The sequence below is a fragment of the Lissotriton helveticus genome, chromosome 7 (genome assembly GCF_964261635.1).
Source record: "Lissotriton helveticus chromosome 7, aLisHel1.1, whole genome shotgun sequence".
NCBI lineage: Eukaryota > Metazoa > Chordata > Amphibia > Caudata > Salamandridae > Lissotriton > Lissotriton helveticus.
In genome coordinates this window covers 1,051,981,439-1,052,009,193 of record NC_136068.1, presented here as the reverse complement: position 1 = coordinate 1,052,009,193, position 27,755 = coordinate 1,051,981,439, and the positions used below count along the sequence as shown (strand labels likewise).

The window sequence follows — 27,755 nt, the reverse complement described above, 5'->3', positions numbered from 1 at the left end:
TGTATTCCTTCAATTTGTATTAATCATTCAGTGTTCGCATATGTGTCTGCTTTACTGTGATATTACTTTTACTTGCCTCTTTCACTGTCTACTTTTGGCTCTTCTGGTAGCCCACAACTGATTTTTCTTCCAACCTACCCCCTTGTCTCTTTTTCTTGTTTTTTCACACTTCAACATTTTATTGATTTTTCAGTATTATGTAGGCATATCTACCATATAAATCAGATGTTTAACAAATTCAGAGGTTGCATACATCACCTCATGTATTCAGTCTAGTATAGTTTGAAAATCCATCCATACACCCATATCTTCTATTTTTGTAGGCGCTAACTTATTTCACACATGGGATTCTGCATTATGCTTCGGCTGTTTATCCCTCTTTTGCATTGTATTTAGTGGGGTTCTTCCCTTGCTCTTGAGCCGTATATCTCTTGGCCAATACCATCTCTAGCCCTATAAAACAACCGCTGATATCTATCATCATAAAACATTCAGCACCACCATAAAAGGTGTAAATGTGATTATTGCTCCCTAATGCTTCAGACAAGGAGTGTTTGATAATTCTCACTTGTCTCACATCTTAGAAAATTCAGATTGTAATTACAACAGTTATTGTGTAGCGCTTATGTAAGAAAATACCTCTTTATGGATGGTCACCCCCAGGTTTTTGGACCGATGCTGCTGGTTTTTCGAATCTGAGAGTGCATTGAGGCCCATTAAACAGACCTCATTGCCTGTGCCCTTACCCATAAACTAGTATGTTGAATTGGCTTTTATCAAATTTGCTGAGCTAACTTACCTGTAATTCCCTAGTAAATGGTACCCAGGGCACATAAATAGAGGATTCACCCAGGGAATGCAGCACTGGTTAACTCGTGCCCCCTGGGCAGGGCACAAGTAAAAGACTCCCCATCCATCATTTTGCACACAGGTAGAGAAGTTTTAACATCTGTCCCGACTTTGCCATTTAAAGCAACACCAAAGCCAAACTTCCCCCTGGTATATGTGTAAGTCACCCCATGGCAGGCCTATTGCGTCCTAAGTCAGGGTGCAACAAACTCCACGGGCAGGACATATTTTACATGTTCTAGTACTAAAAATGCTGAACTATTGTTTTTACTGTGGAAAATCTTGGTCACCCAATTGGGGAGTGCAAGGTTACATGCTGACGCCTCAGCTGTGCTAACTCTAGAACTGGGCCACCAAAGTGGGCCATCCAAGGTTTCAAGCAACTCGTTACAAAGAGCCTTACTTGATTTAAAGTTAATGTAGCGAGTTGCAGTGGGCAGCTTTAGAAAAGTTGACATGTTGTTGCCTTTAGTTCCTGTGCCCATACTGGTTACACACAGGGTCCTGTCCCTGAGACATGTCTCTGTCCTGCTGAGGAGATGTGCTAAAGACTTCAAAAAAAGAATACAATAGGGGCATGCTCTGGACGGAGGTGTCACCTCCCTCCTGCAGGAAGCCACAAGGGTGTTGACCCAAAAGGCGAGTTTCAAAGGAGGACCGCCTTTTAAGGGCAAATGGGTAACACTTCTTCATTGTTCAGGCAGACAGGTTCGCAGAAGGGACATGAGAGGGGAAACTAATTGGCAAGAGCATGTAGCCTCTTTGGTAGCCACACCCCTGGGTTGGGCTAGGGAGCTCTACATCCTAGGTGAGGGGTCCTGACATCTTGCACATGGGCAAAATGGTGCATCCTGGGATGCCTAGATGACGACCAACCGCATCCTACACTGAGGGCATTTTCTGAACATATGTTGTTATCCCTGGTGCCCCAAACTTAGAATTTTACTGGACTGTAAGTAGGATCTAGGAAGGACTGCTGCACCATGGAAGAGGCCAAGAGAGGCTGCACTGGCTTGGACTGCATCTGCTGAACCTGGTGGCCAGCAAAGGAAGAGGGACAGTGCTCACTGTGTCCTGCTCAAGGAGAAGTCTTTTCCAGAGCCCAGCCAGAGCCAAGAGACTTCAAGGGTCAGCAAGCTTAACTCTGTTCACAGCATAGGGACATAACAGATGAGAAGCATGCTGGCGCAAGTTGATAGCCCAAAATCTTTGACCCGCAGCTAACCTCTGACGCGCAGCACCAGGCACCAGAACCCCACGCACAAAGTTGCACTCAAGTTCACTCAGCCCTTAAGTGTCATCGGAGTGCAGCTGCGACTACCTGAGGATGAGGTATTGACCAGGAAAGATTGTCTTGTGACTATGATACTGAAAAACTGGTGGTCCAGTGGCCACTGGACTTCCACTAGCACTGAGAGTACTTTGAGAGACGTAACCCTGAGACCATCACCGCCTCACCCCCTCACCAAGGAGTAGTCACAGCAAGATCCCCATTGACTGAATTGCATTGCATCCAGAGCATCCTTTGAGCATCTTCAGCATCCATCATCCCTTGCATCAGGACCACTTTCATAGAAAAGCCCTGAAAAGGATAAAAGTGCCATGAACTGACTGAAGACAGCTTCCCCTGCTGAAGTAACTGTTTCTGAGAACCTTGCTGGTCCCCCTGACTGGCTCCCTTTTAGAGTTGGTCACTTAACGTGACTTTAAACAACTGCATTCCAGCTAGCCCAAACTTTTTAGTGAAAAAGTTTCTAAGTGTCAAATTCGTTGAATTTGTCAATTCTTGTCCGGAATTGAGCAAAACAACTTGATTTACTATACCTTATAAATTCCATATCTTCGGGGGATCTTTTTTGTTGTAGTCTCTAAAAATCCATAAAAATACAGTCTATTTTTATAAATTGATGTTAGATTTCTTTGGTGTTTTTTCGATTTTAGTTTTTTTTTCTTCGAGTTTTATTTAGCGCAAAATAGACCGAAAGGTATTAGAGTGCTTTACACGAGGACACATTCCTTTTTATTTGTTAGGCATGGGGAGATTAATTGATTTGCCTAGAATCACAGGAAGTTGAGCGTATCTGCTGGGACTCTAACCGCGGCCCCAGCTTTGAGGTTGACCACCCTAGCCGTTAGGCAGCTTCCTCTCCACTCTCCTCAGTTGTGTTGGATGCTGTTTAAATGCCTTACATCTGAAAGAAACACGTTAGTTAGATTCCTTACCTTAGAATAACCCCCAGGCGTCAGACTGGATCCGGAAAGTTTTCATCAGCAGTACCCCTGCGCGTCGGTAGGCATCGTATGCAGCTGCGCATCTGTCATCGGCGTCGTGATTGCCGGGATGACGTCGCCAGAGTACTTAGACGCCGCCCTCGCGCCAGTTCTTTTTTCCGCACCAGCAAGTGCAGATCGGGAAGAGCGTACCCTTAGTAATTTTTTTACTAACTTTTGGACATTTTTTTGTCTATCTTTTTCGAGTTGACATCGACTCCTGGTGCCGGTAGAGATGCCCGGTTTCAAGCAGTGTGACACCTGCCACCGACTGATGTCGGTTACCGACCCCCACCGCCGGTGTCTCTATTGTTTAGGGGCCGACCACGACGACACTTCGTGCCCCGACTGCCGGGCCTTGACGTCGAAGGCTAGGCGGGAGCGTTCCCGTAAGCTCGAGATCCTGGTGGAGGAGGAGATCGAGGGACCGGTCGCGGAGCCGGAGTCATCACCGTGTGTCGGGATCCAAGTCCTCGTACTCCGGTTAGTCGCGGCATGGGAAAAAGTCAAAGAAACACCATTGTTCTTCAACCTCCCCTTGCCAGTCGCGCGTCTCGGCCGAGGGTTCAGGTGACGCCGCCCGTGCGGCTTCGGCAGAGCCCACACAGTCGCATCCAGCCCCACACCCTCCGGTCCCTGGGCTGAATGAGACTCCGTAGCAGATTCAAGACTTCCTCGTGGCCATGGGGACTCTCTTTCCGCCGTCGGGCCCTGTGGGTCTGACTGGGGGTCCTAGCCCTGTGTTGCCGGCGGCTTCGGCCTTGGCACCGCCGGCGACTTTGGTCCCGGTGCCTCAGGACCCCGTGGGATAAAGGCCTGGATCCCGGTTGACCTCATGACTCCTCCGCCGGCGCCGACCCCCTCTAAGCCACCATCGGCACCGTCCTCAGGCAACGCCGGGCCCGGTTTCACCCCCGGCCCGGGCCCAGCGTCGGACCTTTGCCGATTGGCGCCGTCTCTGACTGGTGAGTTGTTCACCTACGCCTCAGCTCTGTAATTTCTGCCTGTTTATCAGGACACGGATGAAGGGGAGGACTGGGAGGGGTCTGAGGACCCTCTGGCACAGCAGTGCCAGTTAAGTCAGGACTGAGCAGATGAGCTAGGATAGGCCAGTGGTTTAGACACTTCGCCTGACACTGGTTTTCTCTATCCTCCTTCCGTGGGTACAGAGGAGGGAGCTACTTATGCTGTGGTGCTGCGCAGAGCGACCAAGGCCTTGGAACTTGAGCTCCCTGCAGCAGCCATGAGGACTAACCTCCTCACCGAGATGCTTCAACCGCCAGTAAGCTCTTCGGAGCCTTTGCTGCAGTTTAATGAGGCCCGCACTGACGTTCTGATGGGCACTCGGTCCAAGCCCACCACAATCCCTCCTGTTGATCACAATGTGGCCCGGCGCCACCGCCCAGCTCTGGGCTACCCCTGCTTTCTGTCCACCTACCCCACCCCTGAGAGTCTGGTTATCCAGGCCTCCACGTCCCAAACCGCCTTCCCAACCGCACCACCGGACAGGGAGTCCAAAAGGCTGGAACAATTTGGAAAGAAACTGTTGTTCTCCCTCAGTCAAGGGTTGAAAAGCATTAATACTGCATGCCTTTTGGACTGTTACACCCAATCTCTTTGGAATACGGTGGCGGACATGCTGCCCCAGTGTCCGGAGGAGGCGGGGCACGGCTCGCCCAAGCTCTTGCTGAGGGGCGGGATGCAGCACAGTACTCCATCCGATGTGGACTTGACACCACAGATTTGCTGGGTAGAGCGATGGCAACAACGGTGGCGATTCGTCGTCACGCCTGGCTGAGGTCCACAAACTTTTCAGGGGATATCCAGAGCACTCCATGGACATGCCTTTTGATGGCCGTCGCCTCTTTGGCGACAAAGCAGACAGTGCGCTGGAGCGCTTTAAGGACTCCAGGGCTATGGCAAGTCCTTGGGACTGTCTGCCCAGCACCAGCAAACTTCTGCTTTTCGCTCCATTCGTGGCTAAGGAAGGGGCATGACCACACATTCGTCCAGCCACAGGCCGCAGATCCAACCTCAATGAGGCCGCGGACGTGCATTCTGCCGTGGCGGAGCAGGGAGACAGAGAGCCGGTCAGTCCACATCTGCTCCCGCAGCATCTGCCTCAAAGCCTTCCAAGTCCGAGCTTTCAGGCCCATTCCACGCCAGTAGGGGGCAGAATTCGCCATCACCTGCTCCACTGGCGTACCATCACTTTGGACAGGTGGGTGCTGCAAATCATCCAAAGGGGCTACTCCCTCTCCTTCGAGGCAACCCCTCTAGCCAAGCCAATGCAGTACCACCTCATGTCGGGGGATCACTTGCAACTTCTACAGGAGGAAGTTACGGCCCTCTTGGCCAAGGGGGCCATCGAGCGCGTTCCTGGCCCAGAAATAGGACGGGGTTGTTACTCCCACTACTTTCTGGATCCCAAGAAGGGCAAAGGGGGCCCAAGCCCAATCTTGGACCTCAGGAGCGTCAACGGCTTCCTCCAGAAGGAGAAGTTCAAGATGCTGACGTTAGCTCAGGTTTTGACTGCCCTGGATCCTGGAGACTGGTTGGTAGCATTGGACTTGCAGGACGCTTATTTCCACATTCCCGTCCTGCCGGCCCACCGGCGTTACCTGCGGTTCATGGTCGACCACAAGCACTTTCAGTTTACCCTGCTCTCCTTCGGCCTTACCAGGGCCCCTCGGGTGTTCACAAAAGTGATGGCGGTGGTCGCAGCTCATCTGCGCAGATCGGGGTGTTCCAGTCTTCCCCTATCTCGACGACTGGTTGTTGAAGGCAGGCTTGCCCCAAACAGTCGTCTCCCACCTCCAGACTACGGCCGACTTCCTGCATTCACTGGGGTTCTCCATCAACGTGTCGAAGTCACACCTGAGTCCCTCCCAAAAGCTCCTCTTCATCGGAGCAGTTCTGGACTCGGCCCAGTTTCGGATTTATCCTCCCGAGCAGCTGGTTCGGGATATTCAGGCTCTGATTCCGATCTTTCAGCCTTTATCCCGAGTTTTGGTCAGGATGGCCATATGGCTGCTGGCCTCCTGCATCCTGCTGGTGCATCACGCCAGGTGGCGGATGTGGGTTCTGCAGTGGGACCTGAAGTTCCAGTGGGCGGAACATCATGGCAACCTTTCGGACCACGTCCTGATCTCGGAGGGCACTGCGAGACAGTTGCAGTGGTGGCTCATGGACCGCGATAGGGTCAGTGGCAGATCCCTCTCCCTTCCACAACCGGAGCACACAGTGGTGACAGATGCGTCCCTCCTGGGATGGGGGGGCCACATGGGAGAGGCAGAGATCAGAGGCCTCTGGTCTCCGGTGGAGTCCCGGCTCCATATCAACCTTCTGGAGCTGCGGGCGATCTGACTTACACTGAAGGCATTCCTTCCCTCTGTCCGGGGAAGTGTAGTGCAGGTGTTCATGGACAACACCACCGCCATGTGGTAGTGCAACAAGCAGGGCTGGGTGGGGTTGTGGACCCTTTGTCAGGAGGCTCTGCGCCTCTGGACATGGCTGGAATATCAGGGCATCACCCTGGTGGTTCAACACTTGGCAGGTTCTCTGAACGCCAGGGCAGACGAACTCAGCTGTCGGTGCATGATGGATCACGAGTGGCGTCTGAACTCGGACGTGGTGCAAGGTCTCATTCAGCAGTGGGGAGAGCCTTGGTTAGATCTATTCGCCACCGAAGAGAACGTGCAATGTCATCAGTTCTGCGCGTTGGAGTTTCCAAGGCGGCACTCGCTCGGAGATGCTTTTCATCACGAGTGGAGTTGCGGTCTGTTATACGCCTTTCCGCCGATACCACTTCTGCCCAGAGTGCTGAAGATGAGGCGCGATCGGGCCCTAGTCATTCTGGGCCCGATCGCGCCCCTGATTGAGCACGAAGATACTGGTATCCCGAGCTAATCAGTCTGTCCATCGATCCCCCGTTCCGACTGCCTCTTTGGGAGGATCTTCTGTGTCAGCAGCAGGGGACGGTCCTCCACCCAAACCTGTCCATCCTCCACCTCCATGTGTGGAGATTGAGCGTCGACAGTTGATGCCATTTGACTTGCCTCCTGAAGTCTGTGATGTCATTCTGGCAGCCAGGCGTCCGTCCACAAAAACGGTATGCGCCTGCAGGTGGAAAAAATGTGTGGCATGGTGCACATCAAAGGCTGTGAATCTCTTTCCGCCCCTCTTTCTGAGATTCTCCTCCTTCTTCTTTCCCTGGGCCAGCAGGGCTCTGCTCTGGGCACCATCAATGGATATCTTTCAGCTGTTGTAGTCTTCTTGAGGCTTCCTGATCAGCCTTCTCTTTTCAAGTTCCCTGTTGGAATAAGATTCTTGAAAGGCATTACTCACATGGATTCCTCCTGTTCCCTTCATAATGCCTCGGTGAGACTTGAATCTAGTGTTAACCTATGTGATGTGTGCTCCATTTCCGCCACTCCATAACTGTCCTCTTCGCCTTCTGACTCTCAAAACTGCTTTCCAGGTTGCCATCACCTCTGCCAGAAGAGTGAGTGAGCTCCAGGCTCTTTCTTCTAAGACTCCTTTCCTCTCTGTCCATCCAGACAAAGTTATTCTGAGGACTCGTCCTTCTTTTCTACCCAAGGTGGTTACTGCCATTCACTTCAGCCAGACCGTTACCATGCCCACCTTCTTTCCGCCTCTGCATCCTTTGAAAGAGGAAGAGAGGCTCCACTGTCTGGACCCAAAATGTGCGCTTTTCTTTTACTTGAACCGCACACAACAATTCCAGGTGGACGACCAACTTTTTGTTGGCTACGTGGTCGCTAAGAAGGGACGGGTGGTGCATAAACGGACCATCTCTTGGTGGGTCGTTTTGTGCATCAAGGGTCTGTTATTCCTTGGCTAAAAAGAAGCCTCCTGAGGGGCTGCGCCCCCTTTCCACTCGGCCCACGGCGGCCACTACTGCCCTGGGACGGGGAGTCCCTTTGCAGGACATTTGTCAGGCAGGTACGTGGGCCTTGCTGCACACGTTTGCCAAGCACTACTGCCTCGACAGCCAAGTCAAGATGGATGGCTTCTTTGGCCGTTTGGTTCTCCAGGACTTCCTGGTGTGATCTTGGTTCACAGACCCACCACCGGGGTTGGTATTGCTGAGGTATCTATTCTAAGGTAAGGAATCTAACTAACGTGTTATTTTCAGATGCACAAGTTACTTACCTTCGGTAACGATATATCTGTAAGAAACATTAGTTCGTTAGATTCCTTACCCCCGCACCAATCCTTCCCGTTCTGCGAACCGATATCTAGGGTTAAGGTCATCCCTTTCTGATAGATACATCTGCCGTGTGGATTCCTCACCTTGTGAATATCCCCTTGCGCCAGCAACATTCGGAAATTCTTTTCGTAGCTTCGCGCCGACGTGGATTTGGACGTCATAGAGGCACGGCACCGCTGACGTCACCGACGCCTATAATAGGCCCACGCCGGCGTGATGACATCAGTTCCCTTTTTTCCGCGTCGTCGACGCTAACGGTTTTCTGGGATCGTACTGTAGCTTCCTGGTAACTTTGTTACTCTTGTTCTATTATTGCTGTTTCTATTTTCTTCGAGATGTCGTCGAAGAAGACTGGCTTTAAGGCTTGCAGAGAATGTGGCAAGACAATGTCTATTACTGACCCGCATGAGTGCTGCGTCTGGTGCCTGAGTTCCGACCATGACGTCGAGGATTGCCCTTGTTGCAAGAAGATGACCCCAAAGGCCCTGCGGGAAAGGGAGACGAAACTCCTTGTGGCAAAGCTGAAGAGTAAGAAGGTTAAAAAGACTTTGAAGTCTCGATCTCGGCGTTCGAGGTCTCGATCGAAGTCGCGCTCGGAGTCGTCTTCAGCTCATGTTTCAAGATCCTCAAGGAAAAAGCATAAGAAGAGGAGCCATGAGTCACGTCATCACTCAGGGAAGGACTCTGGTTCGAGGCCGAAGTTGCAGGTCAAACTTCTTAATAAAGAAGCAGAGGTTTCGGTGTCGGAGGCTCAGGACTCTGTTGGTGAAGCTTTGCATCCGAATTCGCCCGAGTCGCAGAAGCAGATGGCTATCCCTTCTCCAGATCTGTCCAATCCTTCTGGTCAGGAGGATGAAGGTGAGGTGCAGGAGGTTGGTGAGGCTGAGGTTCCGGTGCCTGCGGGTTCGTCGACCCAGGTTCCGGGGCTCGGAGAAGAGGTCGACTTTGGGTCGACTCCGCCTCCTCAGGAACAGCCCGGAGGACCGTATCCAGATTTTCCGGCTCCAGGTCAGGATCCATCCCAATTCCTGAACGCCATGTTTGGTGTTTATTCCAGGGCGATGTACCTGTCTGGTGCACCTGTTGGTCCCATGGGTCCTATGTCTTTTAACTTGGGTGTTCCCCAAGCTTATGCTCCTGCGCCCATCATGCCTATTATGCCGGCTATACCACCGCATTGGCATTTTCCGCCACCGCCTGTGTCGTCGACGCCGAAGCGTATGACGCCGACTCCGTCAACGCCGGTTTCAATCGACGCCGATACCTACGACTCCGAGGCAGGATTCTGTTCGACCTCGTGTGAAACTACCTCATCCGACTTCGGGTTCGACGCCGGCCCCGTCGGAGTCGGTTCCGGATCCTTCGACTTCTATCGTGAAGGAAAGGTCACGGAGAGAAGCCCAGAGACTTCTGGAGGAAGAACAATATCGGTATGCTGATATGGAGGAAGGAGAGTTGCAGGAGTCTGAAGATCCTTTTGAGGACCTGGGAGAGGCCAGTGGGCTTGAACTATCTCCTGAGTGGGATTTGGCTTCGGTGTCGAATGTGCCTTCAAAGGATGTGGTGCCTTATCACACTGTTATCAAAAAGGCGGCAAATTTGTTGAACATTACTCTGCCCACTGCTGAGTATAAGTCAAATCTTCTAACTGAAGTTCTTCATTCACCCTCCTCTTCTATTGAGCCAATGCTGCCCTTTAATGATGCGTTAGCTGAACCCATCTATGAGGTTTGGAAGAAGCCTTTGTCTACTCCTACGGTTTCTAGGGCAGTGGCGAGGAGGTACAGGGTTGCGCCTGGTGACCCTGATTTTTTGTCAACGCACCCCCTGCCTGAGAGTTTGGTTGTGCAGGCTGCCTGCTCGAAGAGGTCTGCTGGTGCTTTTCCGCAGGTTCCTGGGGATAAGGAGTCCAGAAAGCAGGATCAGGCTGCCAAGAAGGTCTTCTCCTCAGCCAGTATGGCGTTAAAGTCAACCAACGCAACTTGTCTGATGGGACGGTATGTCCATGCCTTGATGGATTCTGTTAAACAGTTGGTTCCGAAAATCCCTGAGGAGGATAGAAAGGATTTTCAGGAGGTGATATCGGACACTCAGGCTGCTGCGAGGCAGGTGATTCAGAGTGGGCCGGACACTGCTGATTCGGTAGCGAGGGTCATGGGCTCTTCCGTGGCCACTAGGAGAGCCGCATGGCTTGAAACGTCGGCGTTCTCTACAGATGTTCAGTCTGTTTTGATGGACTTGCCTTTTGATGGCTCAGGATTGTTTGGCAAGAAGGCTGATACAGCCTTGGAACGTTTTAAAGATCTTTGGGCCTTCAGTCCAGGGGTACTACTGGAAGGCGCTTCAGAGGATTTGACAGATCTTCCTTTCGTTCCTACCGACCATCTCAGCAGCAGCCACAGCAGCAGCAAAATACGCTGTACAAATCATACAGGGGCAGGCAAAGAGCCCGTCCTAGAGGCCGTCAGGCTTCCTCCTCCTCCTCTTCTTCCCCTTCCCAGCCCCCTGCCAAAGTAGCAAGGCAACCCTAGATCCGCCATTCCGGATCATGTGGTCCCAGTGGGGGGCCGGCTTACCCATTTCCTACGAGATTGGGAATTGATAAAATCGGATCTTTGGGTTCTCAATCTCGTGGGGAATGGGTATGCTCTTCCCTTTCGGGAGTTTCCCCCAAATTACCCTCCTTGCCAGGGTTTTTGTTCGGAGGACCACCTGCTTCTCCTGCAGGAAGAAGTCCTGGCACTATTCAGAAAAGGTGCGATAGAGGTGGTTCCGGAGCAGGAGAGGGGTCAGGGATGCTACTCCCGGTATTTTCTGATCCCCAAGAAGGATGGCAGACTTCGGCCAATCCTGGATCTCAGGATCTTGAACCTTTACCTGAAACAGGAAATGTTCAAGATGCTCACTCTTGCACAGGTTCTTCAAGCGCTGCTGGAAGAAGACTGGATGGTGTCGCTCGACTTACAGGATGCGTATTTTCATATTCCCATCTTGAAGTCGCACAAAAAGTATCTCCGTTTTACGGTTGGGTCGCAACACTACCAGTTTGCGGTCCTTCCGTTTGGTCTTACTACTGCGCCTCGAGTCTTCACCAAGGTGATTGCAGTGGTGGCAGCACATCTCAGAAGGTCGGGGATTCCTGTATTCCCGTATTTGAACGACTGGCTGATCAAGGCAGAGTCGTCCGAGAAGGTGCTCCATCATCTGCAGGAGACAACTCAGTTGTTGCACAGGTTAGGTTTTTCAATAAATGTACCCAAGTCTCACCTGGTGCCCTCCCAGCGCATCCTGTTCATAGGTGCGGTACTGGATACAACTGTATGCCGTGCATTCCCTCCTCCTCAAAGGATTCGCGACATACATGCAATGATTCCTTTATTTTTCAATGGAGCGGTTGTTCCAGTCCTGAAGGTCCTTCGCCTGCTCGGTCTGATGGCTTCTTGCATTCTGTTGGTCAACCATGCACGCTGGCACATGAGGGCACTCCAGTGGTGCCTCCGCAGGCAGTGGTATCAGCACAGCGGAGATCTCAGGGAGTCAGTGAGGATCTCCAGAGAAACTGCGGCGGATCTGTCTTGGTGGAGCGTGGAAGGCAATCTGTCGCAAGGAAAGCCTTTCCAACTGCCTCCATCGGTGGCCACAGTAATAACGGATGCATCCACTCTAGGGTGGGGTGCTCATCTGGGGGACCTGGAGGTCAAGGGTCTTTGGTCTCCAGAGGAAAGGTTGCTTCATATCAACCTTCTAGAGTTGCGGGCGAAACGTCTGGCGCTCAAGGCCTTCCTCCCTTCCCTTCGCGGCCGTTCGGTCCAGGTCTTGACGGACAACACAACCGCGATGTGGTACATCAACAAACAGGGAGGAGTGGGGTCACAGTGTCTCTGCAGAGAGGCTCTGCGCCTCTGGTCCTGGGTTCAGGACCATCGGATTTGTCTGATGGCAAATCATCTGGCCGGAGTTCAGAACATTCGTGCAAACAGTCTCAGTCGGCAGTTCTCTGCCGAGCACGAGTGGAGGCTTCATCCGGAGGTAGTTCGCCACGACTTTCGGACGTGGGGGACTCCTCAGGTGGACCTTTTTACCACTCAAGAGAATGCTCACTGCCCGTTATTCTGCAGTCTCCAGTATCCGATGCAAGGAGCCTTGGGGGACGCGTTTCAGTTGAGTTGGGGCTCACAACTCCTTTACGCGTTTCCTCCCATACCCTTGATTCCTCGGGTTCTGAGGAAGATTCGCCAAGACCGGGCCCAAGTTATATTGATCACCCCGGATTGGCCAAGAAGGGTGTGGTACATAGATCTTCTCCACCTCTCCTCGTGCTCGCCGCTCCGTCTCCCTTACAGGGCAGATCTCCTCTCTCAGATGGAGGGGCAGGTTCTACACCCCCACCTCCAGACCTTACACCTTCATGCCTGGAGATTGAACGGGGCAACCTGAGTTCTTTTTCTCTCCCGCCTGATGTAGTGGATGTCATCTTGTCAGCCAGGCGTGACTCCACTAAGTCCATCTATTTTTATAGGTGGTCAAAATGTGTTACTTGGTGCAGGGAGAAGTCTATAGACCCTTTGAAGGCCCATTTATCTGATGTTCTCCAGTTTGCCCTTTCTCTGGCACAGCAGGGGCTTGCTGTTGCCACAGTGAACGGCTATCTTTCAGCGCTGTCGGCTTTTATCTGTTTGCCTGACCAGCCCTCTCTTTTTAAATCTCCTGTAGTCTTAAGGTTTTTGAAGGGCCTCATAAATAAGTTCCCTCCTACTCCTTTTATTGTGCCTCAGTGGGACTTAAATCTTGTTTTGACCTTTCTGATGGGTGCTCCCTTTGAGCCTCTTCACAAATGTCCTATGAGGCTTTTGACTCTTAAGACAGTCTTCCTCGTTGCAATAACCTTGGCAAGGAGGGTAAGTGAGCTTCAAGCTCTTAGTTCCAAGCCCCCTTTCTTGACCATTCATGCTGATTGAATGGTTCTTAGGACCAGGGCTGCTTTTCTGCCTAAGGTGGTGACTCCTTTCCACCTTGGTCAATCCATTACCCTTCCTACCTTTTATCCTCCCCCACACCCTTCCAAGGATGATGAGAGATTACACCGTCTGGACCCCAAGAGGGCGGTGTCTGGACAGAACTAAAGACTGTCGGTTGGATGACCAGCTCTTCATTGGCTTTGCTGGCTGCAAGAGAGGAAGAGCAGTTCATAAGAGGACTTTATCAAGATGGATTGTCCTCTGTATTAAGATCTGCTACTCTTTGGCCGGTAAGGAACCACCAGAGGGTATAAGGGCTCATTCTACTAGAGCTAAGTCTTCGACCTCAGCATTGGCTAGAGGTGTGCCTGTAGAGGATATTTGTAGAGCGGCAACTTGGTCTTCCCTCCACACATTCGCGAAGCATTACTGCTTGGATTCCGAAGTGAGGAGGGACGGTCACTTTGCACGCTCTGTCCTTAAGGATTTCCTGGTCTAGAAGAGTGGACACCCTCCTCCGGGAATTGGGACTGCTGTGGGACTCTATTCACAAGGTGAGGAATCCACACGGCAGATGTATCTATCAGAAGAACAAGTTACTTACCTTCGGTAGCGCTTTTTCTGGTAGATACAATATCTGCCTTTGGATTCCTCACTGACCCACCCACCTCCCCGTTGTCCACTCTTCTATGCCAGAGTTTCTATTATGTATTTGTTTTATTTTCAAGAGGTTGTTTATTTCAAATGTTTTGTTGCATTTGCTTCAAACTGTGTGTGTTACCTTGATATTTGTACTGCGTATACTGGGTATATGTCTACTGTCATTGGTCCGTCCGTGTGCCTCGAAGGCACGGAAAAAAGGGCGGAACTGATGTCATCACGCCGGCGTGGGCCTATTATAGGCGTCGGTGACGTCAGCGGAGTCGCGAGCGGTGTCGTGCCTCTATGACTTCCAAGTCCACGTCGGCGCGAAGCTACAAAAAGAATTTCCGAATGTTGCTGGCGCAAGGGGATATTCACAAGGTGAGGAATCCACAGGCAGATATTGTATCTACCAGAAAAAGCGTTACCGAAGGTAAGTAACTTGCTCTTCAGGGTCTTAGTTTCATGGCAACAGTGTCGGTTTCTTGCGTGGCTCTGCATTCCTGGCGCAGAAAGCTATGTACAGAACTGACGTCAGTGCCCAAGGGCGGCGTCTAAGTACTCCGGTGATGTCATCCCGGCGATCACGACGCGGACGACGGACGCGGAGCTGCAGACGATGCCTACCGACGCGCAGGGACACTGCTGACGAAAACTTTCCGGATCCAGCCTGATGCCTGGGGGTTATTCTAAGGTAAGGAATCTAACTATCTAATGTTTCTTACAGATATATTGTTACCGAAGGTAAGTAACTTGTGCACTTGTTCCTTTGTGTACGCCTTGCTTCTCAGAGCCACAGCTACCCAGGGCTGAGCTGAAGGTTTCGGGTCCTACAGAGGTTGGGAATTGTATTACATGGTGAGGTTGCACAACACCACCATATAATACACCCCATTTCCTCACATTGGTAGAAGCGGTGGGATCCAGGACTTTTATTTAGTAGTACCATAGAGTTGTCAAAATGTTGACACTGAAAATTACCCTAAAGGTGATACACAGAGAAGTTCTTGTGCCTCCCAAGCAGTTGTTGAGTGGTTCCGAAATCCAAAAAGGTCTGTTTCAAAGCATTGCAAAAATGTTTTCAAGGAGTGAGAAAAGTTTGGGAAGTTGTGGCAAACTTCCTAAAAATGTGGAAAAGTTGGTAAATGTTTTCAAAAAAGTTTTGACAAACTTTCGAAGCCACTTCTTCCAGCATGGAAAAATGGAAATCGATATGGCCAACCTGTCTTCATACAAGAATTATGAGCTGAGAGCCTTCTGTATAGACAGGAAGATCCACATGAGAGCCAGGCGCAGGAAATATAAGTTGATCAGGGTCATCAAAGCTATGGAGAGGCCACATATTACTTCCACACCTACAGAGGGAATTGTCCCAAAGTAGTGGTGAAGAAGATAATGTGGAGGGTGATGACAACAGTATCCTGGAGGGAGCAGATGGGAGACAGCCCCACCTACACCAGACCAAGGGTGACTTTCAGAGCCAGCTCCACCACAAGCCAGAGGAACCTGCAAAAGAGCTTGGCAGCACTGGACCTAGATGAAAGATCTACTGCTTTGGTTGAAAGAAGACAGGCCCTGGAAGAAAAGAAGACAAGACTGGGTTTAGGCCCAAAAGATGGTGGCAGCAGAATGATAAATGGAGGGGTTGACTGGGGTGCCCCTAGTGTTAGGTTTCCCAAAGGGATTGTCCCTAGTTAAGTCCAGGGTAATGACATAGACAAGTGCCTGGCCTCATAAGAGAGCTCTCGGGATGAGGAAGGTAGGTACGCAGAACTGGGAGACACAAGAGAGTTGGTGCCAGTATTTGGTAGGGAAAGACTGCTTACACTTGAGGATGAGGTAGCAGAATCCTACCCACACATTAAGGCAGCACTTATCAAGTCGTATTGTCTCATTCCTTAACAGAATAGATAGAAAGTCAGGACATCACACAAGCATGGGTAGACTTTGGTAATGCTTCATTTAGGGAACTATATGGTTGGAATAAAGGCAACAAAGTAGACACATTTGAAAGGCTCTAAAATTTGATTGTTAAGGAGAACATTTTGGCAAATTTTCACTCAGACATTGCCCTAGCATGCGGCGGAAACTAAGATGTCTAGCCCCTGGACTACACTGAAACGGCTTGGTCTCTCCTCCTACTGTGACGAGGGAGCCTCTTTTGCAATGGTGGTGCAGTTGGCGGCTTAGGTCCTGGACCTTCAGCTGCCCTCGGTGGCAGTCAAGACGAACCTCTTGATGGATGTGCTTCAGCCAAGAGTTTCCCCTCCGAACCATTTAATGAAGCCCTTACCGATGTTCTGCTTCGGTCCAAGCCATGCACGGAGGCTGCTCTAGACAGATCAATTAACAGGCCAGCATCGCCCCACTCCTGGGGACCTAGTTTCCTCTCACCATTTCAAGACTTCACTTCCCAAATTAACCCTGGTATGTTCCCTACCACTCCACTAGATAGGAAAACCAAAAGGGTGGACACTTTTGGCAAAAGGATGTTCTCTTCCGCCAGCATAACACCACATGCATTTTGGGGTGATACACCCACACTGTGTGCCTTACTCACCCAAACTGTTGCTGACGGGCAGGATTGGAGTACTACCCCAAGTGATTCACAGTGGTTAGAATTATTTCAAGCAGCCACAGTCACCTTTTGTGTGTTTCATGTACTGCCCTAAGTAGAATGGGTATGCCCAGATGTGCGTCCTCTGCTCACTGTGACACTGGAACCAAGCTGCACCCAATGGATGGGCCAATAACTAGGGTGAAACCGATCCTGGGTGTTCTGGTTCACTGAGACCTGACTTGATGTTTTTGGCTGGACTGTCCCATGAGGAGCAGGTTCAAGACTGAGTTGCATGTTGCTGGGACCACAATGAGGTGGCATGGTGAGCAAAAGAACAATAGGTTGGAGTGCTACCCTGAGCAATTGTCAGTGGTTAAACGTATTGCAAGCAGCCTTCCATCACCTTTTGTGTTTTTCATGTACTTCCCTAAGTGTCATGGGTATGCCCAGAAATGGGTCCCATGCTCACTGTGTCACTGGAACCAATCTGTACCCGTCTGATGAGCCCACAACTAGGGTGAAACTGGTCCTGAGGTGCTGGTCTTCTGATTCAGAGAGGACCTGGTGTGGCAATTTGGGCTGAACTGTTCCCATGAGGAGCAGGATCCAGACTGAGTTGCATGTTGCTGCGACCAAAATGAGGTGGATCAGTGAGCAAAAGAATGATGGTTTGGAGTGCTACCGCGAGCAATTGGCAGTAGTTAGACTTATTGCAAGAAGTCTCCTGTCACCTTTTGTGCGTTTCATATAGCGCTCCAAGTGGCATGGTATAGTAAGCTAGCTCTTTATATAGTGTACCAAAAAGAAGTACACTGTGCAAAGAGTCCAGGTATCCCTTACCAGTGAACAGGGGCTTGCTCTAGTAATCCTAAGGTGCTCTTCTAGGGGGGTAGTGTAGTCGAGCAGCCTTAGGCCTATCAGAGAGAAGTGTTAGACATCTGCAGTGCGCACACAATCAAATAATGATGCAAATGACTCAATAAGGAGATCCACCTCTATTTACAAAAATAACACATAGCTTCATATATATTTAGGCAACAGAATCAATACGATCAGGTAAGGATTTTTTGAGATACAAACATTTGCATTTTTCAAAGATCGATGTTCTACTGTATAAAGGTTTCTTACAGTGACTTACACAACCAATCTCCTGGACTTAAGTTGAGTTGGGGCAAGGTCCAAGGCAGCACCAACAGGTCACCTCATGCAGCACTGGGGCGGCCGAGTGCAGGGATGCTATACAGCGTCAGATGCCCAATGTTAGTCAATGGGTGTCAGTCTGGTTGAAAAGAGGCTGCAGGCTTGGATTGGAGGACCAGTACAGCTGAACCAACAAGAGAGCTCACGTCTTGTGATGCTCAGGGACGTGGTGGCACCTTCAGTCCTTTTCTTCTTGGGCAGAGGCAGCCGTCTGCAGAGGTGGTCTCAGGTGTCGGATTTTCACAAGACACTCACAGTCGAAGGCTGCGGGAGGTGTTCGGAAGTCCAAAGATGGGTAGTCCGAGGTGGACTTCATCTCTAGAGGGTCTGGGGACTACACTAGCACTGTTGGCTCACTGTGACCCGGGCTAGGCAGCTCGGTGCAGTGGTGCTTTCCAACATGGGTGTTGGTGGTCTAGAGTCCTCCCAGAGTCTATTGGGGTGTCTGCAGAATGCAGGGAAGTATCTTTGCTACTCCACAGGATTTTGTGGGTGTGGAGGTTGTCCAGGAGGGATGTGGTGTTGGGGTTTAGTTGGTTGTTGAGGTAGAAGGTGAGGTCTCCCAGTAGGGTGTAGTTGGTGGACGCGAGGGCTATCTGAAAGAAACACATTAGTGTTAGATTCCTTACTTTAGAATATCCCCTGGCGTCAGACTGGATCCGGAAAGTTTTCGTCAGCAGTACCCTTGCGCGTCGGTAGGCGTCGTCTGCTGCTCCGCGTCCGTCGTCGGCGTCGTGATCGGCGGGATGACGTTGTCGGAGTACTTAGACGCAGCCGTCGCACGTTGACGTCAGTTCTTCTTCTTTTTTCCGCGCCAGCAAGCGCAGATCCGGGAAGAGCAGTACCCTAGTCATTTTTTTACTAACTCTTTTGATCACTTTTCGAGACGATTCCGACACGCGGTGCCATTAGGGATGCCTGGTTTTAAATATTGCGACGCCTGTCACCGACTGATGTCGGTGACCGACCCCCACCATCGGTGCATTTACTGCCTTGGGGCCGACCACGATGACAAGTCGTGCCCTGACTGCCGGGCCTTGACCACGAAGGCTAGACGGGAGCGGTCCTGTAAGCTGCTCGAGCTTCGGCAGTCAGCTCCGCGCCGCTCGAGGAGGAAGTCGAGGGACTGGTCACAGAGCCGGAGTCATCGCCGCTCGTCGAGTCACCACCACTCATTGGGCTCCAAGTCCTCCGGTAAGTCGAGGCATTCGAAAAAGAAGTCGTAGAGGCGTCATCGCTCTTCCGACTCCCCCCGAAGCTCGCTCAACGCGGCCGGGGGTTTGGGCGACACCGCCCACGTGGCTGCGCTGGAGCCGCAGGTGCAGCGTCCAGCTTCACACCCACTGGTCCCTGGGCTGCACGCAACGCTGGAGGAGATACGTGACTTCCTCGTGGCCATGAGGACTCACTTCCCTCCATCGGCACCTGTCGAGGCGCCTTTGGGCCTCGCGGGTCCGACTGGGAGCCCTTGTGGGCCGGCGCCTCTGGCGCCTTTGGGTGCTTTGGCCCCGGTGCCGTCGTTGACTCCGGTCCCGACCCCGCAGGGCCCCGCAGGATTCAGGCCTGGATCTGGGTCGTCACCAGTCGACCTCAAGTCTCCTCCGCTGGCGCCGACCCCGAGGGTGTCGCTCCCGGTGCCGTCTTCGGACGACACCGGCCCCGGTTTCAGCCCCAGTCTGGGTGCGGCGCCGGAGCGGCACCGCTCGGCGCCATCTCCGACGCCGATGGATGACCAATTCACCTACGACCCGGCTCCATCATTTTTGCCTAGTTTCTAGGAGATGGATGACGAGGAGGACTGGGAGGGGTCTTTGGACCCTTTGGCACAGCAGTGCCAGTTAAGCCAGGACTGGGCAGATGAGTTGGGGGAGGCCAGTGGTCTAGACACTTTGCCTGACACTGGATTCATCTCTCCTCCCTCCGTGGCTTTGGAGGAGGGGGCTACTTATAGCGTGGTGTTGAACAGGGCAGCCAAGGCCTTGGCTCTTGAGCTCCCTGTCGCGGCCGTGAGGACTAACCTCCTCACTGAGGTGCTCAAACTGCAGGCAAGCTCATCGGAGCCTCTACTGCCGTTTAACGAAGCCCTCACCGACGTTCTGAAGGGCCCCTGGTTCAAGCCTGCTACAGGCCTCCCTGTGGATCGGAACGTGGCCCGACTCCACCGCCCGGCTCCGGGCGAACCCCTGCTTTCTGTCCATTCACCCCACCCCAGAGAGCCTAGTGATTCAGGCCTCTACGTCCCAGACCGTATTCCCGACCGCTCCTCTGGAACGGTAATCCACAAGGTCTGATCAGTTTGGGAAGAAACTGTTCTCCTCTCTGAGTTTGGGGCTGCGGTTTGTCAACAACGCCTGCCTATTGGCCCATTACACCCACTCTCTGTGGAATACGGTTGCGGAGGTGCTGCCACAGTGTCCAGAGGGGGCCTGGACACGGCTCGCCCAAGCCCTGGTGGAGGGGCGGGATGCAGCACGGTACTCAATTAGATGTGTACTTGACACCACAGACTCGCTGGGCAGGGCGATTTTCACGACGGTGGCGGTTCGTCGCCATGCCTGGTTGCGGTCTGCCAACTTCTCGGGGGATGTCCAGGCCAAACTCATGGACATGCCCTTCGATGACCATCGCCTCTTTGGCGACAAAGCAGATAGTGCGCTAGAGCGTTTTAAGGACTCCAGGGTCCAAGTCCTTGGGCCTAGGCCAGCGCCAGCAAACTTCAACTTTTCACCCCTTTCGTGGCCAAGGAAGGGGCGCCCCCACTCATCCAGCCAGCCACAGGCCACAGAACCGGTCTCAACGCGGTCGCGGAGGTGGTTACTGCCATGGCAGTACCGGGGGACAACGGCAAGGTCAGTCCACATCTGCCCCCGCAGCATCTGCCTCTCAGCCTTCCTAGTCCGGCATTTCAGGCCCATTTGACGCCAGTGGGGGGCAGGGTTCGCCATCACCTCATCCACTGACGCTCCATTACGTCGGACAGGTGGGTGCTGCAAATTGTCCGGAGGGGCTACTCCCTCCCCTTTGAGGCATCCCCTCCAGCCATGCCACCGCAGTACCACTGCATGTTGGGGGATCACTTGCAACTTCTGCAGGAGGAAATTATGGCCCTCTTGGCCAAGGGGGACATCGAGCGCGTTCCTGGGCCAGAAGTAGGACATGGTTGCTATTCCCACTACTTTCTGGTATCCAAGAAGGGCAAAGGAGGCGTATGCCCTATCTTGGACCTCCGGAGCATCAACGGCTTCCTCCGGAAGGAGAAGTTCAAGATGGTGATTTTGGCTCAGGTCCTAGCTGCCCTTGACCCCGGAGACTGGATGGTAGCGTTGGACTTGCAGGACGCTTAATTCCACATCCCCGTCCTGCGGTTCACGGTAGACCACGAACACTATCAGTTTACCGTGCTCCCCTTTGGCCTTACCAGCGCCCCTAACGAAAGTGATGGCGGTGGTCGCAGCTCATCTGTGCAGATCAGGGGTTTCAGTCTTCTATCTTGACGATCGGTTGTTGAAGGCGGGCTCGCCCCAAACAGTCGTCTCCCACCTCCAGACTACGGCCGACCTCCTGCACTCGCTGGGGTTCTCTATCAACGTGCCAAAGTCACACCTGCACCCCTCTCAGAAGTTCCTTTTCATCGGAGCGGTTCTGGACTGGGCGCAGTTTCGGGTTTATCCCCCCGAACAGCGGGTTTGGGATATTCAGGCTCTGATTCCGATCTTTCAGCCTTTATCCCGAGTTTTGGTCAGATTGACGCTGCGGCTCCGGGGGATTGTGGCCTCCTGCATCCATCTGGTGCATCACGCCAGGTGGCGGATGCGGGCTCTGCAGTGGGACCTGAAGTTTCAGTGGGCACAGCATCAGGGCAACCTGTCCAACCATGTCCTGATTTCGGAGGGCACTGCGAGTCAGTTGCAGTGGTGGCTCACGAACCGCGATTGGGTCTGCGGCAGATCCCTCTCCCTACCCCAAACGGAGCACGTAGGAGTGACGGATGCGTCCCTCCTGGGATGGGGGGCCACATGGGAGAGGCGGAGATCAGAGGCCTCTGGTCTACGGCGGAGTCCCGGTTCCATATCAACTTTCTGGAGCTGCGGGCGATCCGACTTGCACTGAAGGCATTCTTTCCCTCTGTCCGGGGAAGTGTAGTGCAGGTGTTCACAGAGAACACCACCGCCATGTGGTACTGCAACAAACAAGGCGGGGTGGGGTCGTGGACCCTTTGTCAGGAGGCTCTATGCCTCTGGACATGGCTGGAACACCAGGGCGTCACCCTGTTGGTTCAACACCTGGCAGGTTCCCTGAACGCCAGAGCGGACAAACTCAGCCGCCGGTGCATGATGGATCACGAATGGCGTCTGAATTTGGACGTGGCACAAGGTCTCTTTCAGCAGTGGGGAGAGCCTTCATTAGATCTATTCGCCACCGAAGAGAACGCGCACTGTCATCAGTTCTGCACGTTGGAATTTCCAAGGCGGTGCTCCCTCTGCGACGCTTTTTGTCATGAGCGGAGCTGCAGTCTGTTGTACGCCTTTCTGCCTATACCACTTGTGAGAAGTTGGCCTGGTATAGGATGTTCACTATTCTAGTGAGCAACTTGCACCAGTCCAAACAACCCTTATGGTGATGGTTGTAAAGTCAACCTTATAGACCAGCTATCCTAGGGGTAGCATGGACAAAAGCAGTCTTAGGCTAAACTCAAGAGGGCATGTGAAGCCAGCTGTTTTACCATATGCAAACCTTTTAATACCAAATGAAAGGATACCAAATGAAAGGACACCACACAGGTTATATATTCAAAATATATATGTATTTATTTCTAAATAGATCCCCTTAACTCTTTATGAGCAGAGGAGCACAAGCGTATAACAAGTAACTTAATATAACATACAAAAGTTGCACAAATATGGATAGGCCCTGGTGGCCCGTAAAACCATATACTAAAATAGTGGTATAAGAACCACGTCACGAACAATGGTAAGGCCTAGGACCTTGGGAATCGCTGGGGCTACACTGGACTAACAGCAGTTAGGACGTGGGAGGCCCACAGGATGCGGGTGCAGTGTCTAAATGCACACGCGTGCACCAATAGAAGTCAATGGGTGCGTAAAGTTAGAAAGTTGCAGATTTGGAAGTCTTCCGACTGAACTAGAACTTAACCACTTAAAACTAGGACACTAGGGATGTAAATCTTTACAGGAGCACCATAGTACTCGTGTTACCTCACCCACAGGAAGCGGGTGCATAGTGTAGGAGAGTAGGGTCTGCAATCCTATGATCACCCAGATTTTTGCTTTTTGCTTCACTGGTTTACGACTTTCCCTGGCTGTGGGCCTGCTAATCAGACCCACAGCCTAGCTGTTCTCTCTATTCCAAATTGTACCCAGGTACTGAATTGGCACTGGGCCCTCTCTAAGTCCCTGTATCCAGGGCTGAGGTGTACCCAGAGGTCTCCCAGGGGCTACAGCATGTATTATGCCACCCCTGGGCTGACTAACCAAACAGACACAACTGGCTGCTTGACAGCTGGGGCAGAGTGGTGTACTCACCCTCTGCTGTAGATATAGTATTCCTATATCTAAACCTAAATGGGCACACAGATCTCCTATCAGTCACTCCTATGGCAGGCCTTGACAATCCTGAAGGCAGAGTGCTTGGAATCGTGTGAGATAGTGCTCTGGCACGAACTGAGCCTGTCTGCGGCTTTCGGGATCCATCCCTTAGCCGTTTCCATGATATCGCATACCATATACTCTTAAATGCATTATAATCCTCGCGGTTATATGCCAACTCTGGTATCGCTTTATCAAAACATGTCGAGTAAGGTGTCATACGAATTGGAATACTAACCCCTCGCCAATTCTGGCGACGGGGTTAGCATTCCACCCTTCTAGAGGGACACGACATGTTGGTAACCTGTAACCCCGGTTAAAGTCAGACAGAGCCTTAGCTCCACAAAATGGATGCTGCCACCAAGACACAAGTCTGCCCTCCTGTTGCTGGGAGTCCTCCCAGCGCAGGAGGCAAGGACAAAGGGTTTCCTGTCAGGGGCGGTGCCAGCACCGTCCCAGACAGGATTTTGTGTATCCTAGGTAGGCAGGGCTTTAGAGGAAGGTGACTGCAAGTGGCACCCCGGTGCTCACTATGCATAGGCCGGCTTGAACCAGTTCCAGGGGCACACCAGACCCTGAGCTGGGGAAAAGCCCGCCAAAGGAGAGGGGTGTAACCACCCCCCTCCTAGTCCCACACATAGGGCAGGACTTAGTCGCGTGCCAGCCCCCTTTTTCAGGATAAAGGTAGGAACTGGCCCCCTTCCAAATTAGATCATCTTTGAATCCTGAACCGACTTTCCACGAGAGGAACTCAAGACTCTTCTCAAGATTTCTCCCTTGTGACTAAGGAGTAGTCACCCTGCAGCAGCAGGCACCAACCAAGCATCGCGGTCTGCTTTAAGTGTCTCCTCCGGATCAAGACTGCCCAGCACGATGAGAACCGGCTTCCCTGGCACCTCTGACCTCTACCTACATCATCAGTCACGCTGAGATTCGTGGGTGTGACGAGACCTCGAGGGACCGGCCATCTTCAAGACTGCACGACGCTTGTCCAGCACGACCACCGAGTGACCCTCGACTGAGTGCTTTGGGGTAAGAGAAGCCCCGACCCTGAGCAGCTCCAGCACCGAAGTTCAGCCCCCCTGCATCCACGAGATCGGCGTGGGGCCCTTCTGCTCTTTGCTGCTCACCGCGTTGTCCAGGTCGCTTGCCCGTTGGCTAGTGGCCCTCTTACGACGCTCCACGACAACAAACACCGCTGGTCTGGTTGCTCCAGACTAGCCCTTGCTCCCCTCCAACAGAGGAGCACCTTGGACCCTCCTGGTCCACTCAAGACGCCATTTTAGGTCCACCGCGTGGGCCTTGCATTTGCCAAGACTTGTTGCCCCAATCCTGGGTCCAGCGACGTCGACAGCAGATACCTTCGTGGGACAGCTCGCACCTCCATCCTGGTCGCCGACAACGCCTCCTGGTCCAAGAGACTGCAGAGCCCAGCAGCGCCCACTCACCTGGTCGAGGTGACTTCGTCCGGTGCCATCCTGGTGCCCACCTAAATCACTGGCTAGTGATTCAGAACTTGGTCCCCTCTGCTTTCAGGTCTTCTTCTTCCCTGATCCAGGCTTGGATCTCCACGAACTTCCTCACTGGCCGCCTGCCAGCAACTTCTTTCTTCAGGCTCCTGGTTCTTCAACGAGGGTTTCCGAAGCAACTTCAACCATATGCAGCCGCAGCACCTGGGCTAGGTAAACTGAGTACCCCGGTGCTCCAGCATAGTCCAACACCCTAAGTGTTCGGATCCACTCCCGTTTATGACCCACCTAGTCGGGTTCGCCCGAGAACAGTAACTTTGTGTTTGCTAGCCTCCATAGACTTTTTCCCGCCTTACGCGTGAGAGTTCGCACTCTGCACACGACGTCCCTAGGTCTCCTGCTAGTAATCTAAAGGTTCAGTAGTCCAGTCCTAGCGATTCCAAAGCCTATGAGAATAGTACTTACCTGCTAGTAATTTCGCATTCCACTTCTTGTGTATATGGTTTTGCGTGCCCCTCGGGCATTTGTGTAAATTGTGCGACTTTCAGTATTTCTTTAAGAGTTTTGTTGTGTGCTTAGCTTCCTGTCTCATAAAGAGCCAGGGTAGTCCTGTTATAAATAAATATACTTTATTTTTGATAACAACTTGTGTGGTGTCCTTTCACTTGGTGTTCAAGGGGTAATGTGATGGTAAAACAGCTGGCTTAACACGCCCTCTAGAGTTTAGCCTTAGACTGCTCGTATCCATGCTACTAGGATAGCTGGTCTATAAGGTTGACTTACAACCAATCATCAATAAGGGTTGTTTGGACTGATACATAGTGATCACTAGAATAGTGAGCACTGCATATCAGGCCAACTTCTCACACATAGGTGTCAAAGTGTGTCGGGTTTCGTCGTGGAGTTCTATGGAGCCTTGGAGAAAAGATGTTGCAGGCGACCAGGAGAGAAGAGTCCGGTTGGATCCAAGGGTGGATCGAGGATGAAGAGTACCTGAAAGCAGAGGGGAGAGAGTCTGGGTCACTAGCCAGTGACCAGGAAGGAACCAGGAAGGAACCAAGCGATGTCGGGTTGCGATCAGGTGATGTCGTGAAGCTTGTTTCCGCTGCCACGTGGACCAGGAGGTGTCGACAATGACCAGGTGCAAGGCACGGACTGTCCCACAAAGGCTCTCGCAGTCGGCGGTGTCGGATCTCGATTCAGAGTCAATAGGCCTTGGCAAATGCAACCCACGCAGGAATAGAAGATGGCTTCTGGATCAGACCAGCAAGGTCTGATGGGCTGCTCCTTTTCAGGGGAGCAAGGACCAGTCTGGAGCAACCAGACCAGCATTGAAAATTCACAGGTTCGTCATCACAGAGGCCACTACCCAACGAGCAAGTGACCGGACAGACGCGTCAAGCAGGAAAATGCAAAAGGGCCCCACACAGCACTCGGTGAGTGTGGAGAAGAGATCTTCGGTGCATTGATGCTCGGGGCTGGGGCTTCTCAATCCCCAATGCACAGCTTCGAGGGTGCCTCAGGAGCTGCACAGAAAGAACTTCGCTGGCTTTCCAAGATGGCCGATCCCACGTTTCACGTCACCTCCACGGGTCTCAGCTTTGCTGTGGCTGTGGATCAGGCTTTTGGATGTCTGGAAGTCTGGTTCTTGTCGGACTCTGTCGTTCGAGGTCCAGCGGGAGCAACAACAAAGCAAACTGTTGAGCGCTTGATGGTGCCTGCTTGCACAGGGTGGTCACTCCTTGACCACAAGGGAGATTCTTCAGTCTTCTACGTCGAGTAGGATGACGAAGGGTCCAGAGTTTCAGTCAGGATTATCTAAAGTCTAAGGACACAGCTCCTACCTTTATTCCAAATCAAGGGGCTGGATTACCTGCTAGGTCCCTCCTATGGGTGGGACCCAGGAAGTGGGTGGTTACACCCCTTTCCCTTTGTCCAGTTTCACGCCAGAGCTGGGGCTGGAGTGTCCCAGCACCGGTTTCAACTGGCCTATGCATAGGACACCTTGTGTGCCCCAGGCAGTGTCTCATTTCATTCAGCCCTCCCTGCCCCAATCCACTATCTCCTGTCTGGGGTGGTGCGAGCACCTCCCTGTGACAGGAAACCTATTGTCCAAACCTCCCTCGCTTGAAGGGCTCCCAGCAGCAGGAGGTCAGACTTGTGTCTGTGGCAGCAGCATCCATTTTGTGATGCTGAGGCTCTGGTTAACTTTAACCGGGATTAAGGGAAGTAACATGTCTTCTCCCTCTAGAAGGGTGGAATGCTACCCCCGTCGCCAGAACTGGTGAGGGGGTAGTATTCCAAAGCGTATGACACTTTACACGACATGTTTTGATAAAGCCAAACCAAAGTTAGCATCTGACCGCGAGGTACATAATGCACTTAAGAGTATATGGTAAGGCAATATCCTAGAACAGCTATAAGGACATGGTTCCGAAAGCTGTAGACAGGCTCAACTCATGCTAGAGCACCATCTCACATAAAACCAAGCACTCTGTCTTCAGGATTGTTAAGGCCTGCCATAGGAGTGACTTATAGGTGCATATGTGTCCAGATAAGGTTAGACATAGGAATACTATATCTAGGCAAGGGGTGATTACGCGACCTTGCCCCAGCTGAGTGATCAGCCAGTTGTGTCAGTTCGGATGGCCAGCCAGGGGTGGCAAAAGATATGCTGCAGCCCCTGGTAGGCCTTGGGTGCACCTATGCCCTGTGTACCTATAGTACACTATACAGGGGCTGATAAGGTGACTCAATATCCAATTAGATATGTACCTAGGGTACATGGAGTCCATTTTACAGAGAGAGCAGATAGCCTGGGGCCCTGATTAGCAGGATCCCAGGCCAACTAAGTCGAAAACCAGCTAAACACAAGGCAAAAAATCTGGGGTAACCATAGTCGGGTATCCACCTGCCTACACAACCCCCGCCCCCCAAACTAAAGGAGATAAGGCTATCCTTGACCAG

At 52.2% G+C, this 27,755-nt stretch overlaps 1 protein-coding gene across 4 annotated transcripts in view; it reads left to right on the top strand.

The window, feature by feature from the left end:
* The window catches only part of DNAH17 (dynein axonemal heavy chain 17), a 12,633,448-nt gene that overhangs the window by 8,878,239 nt on the left and 3,727,454 nt on the right, over positions 1 to 27,755 (top strand). The window lies entirely within an intron of this gene.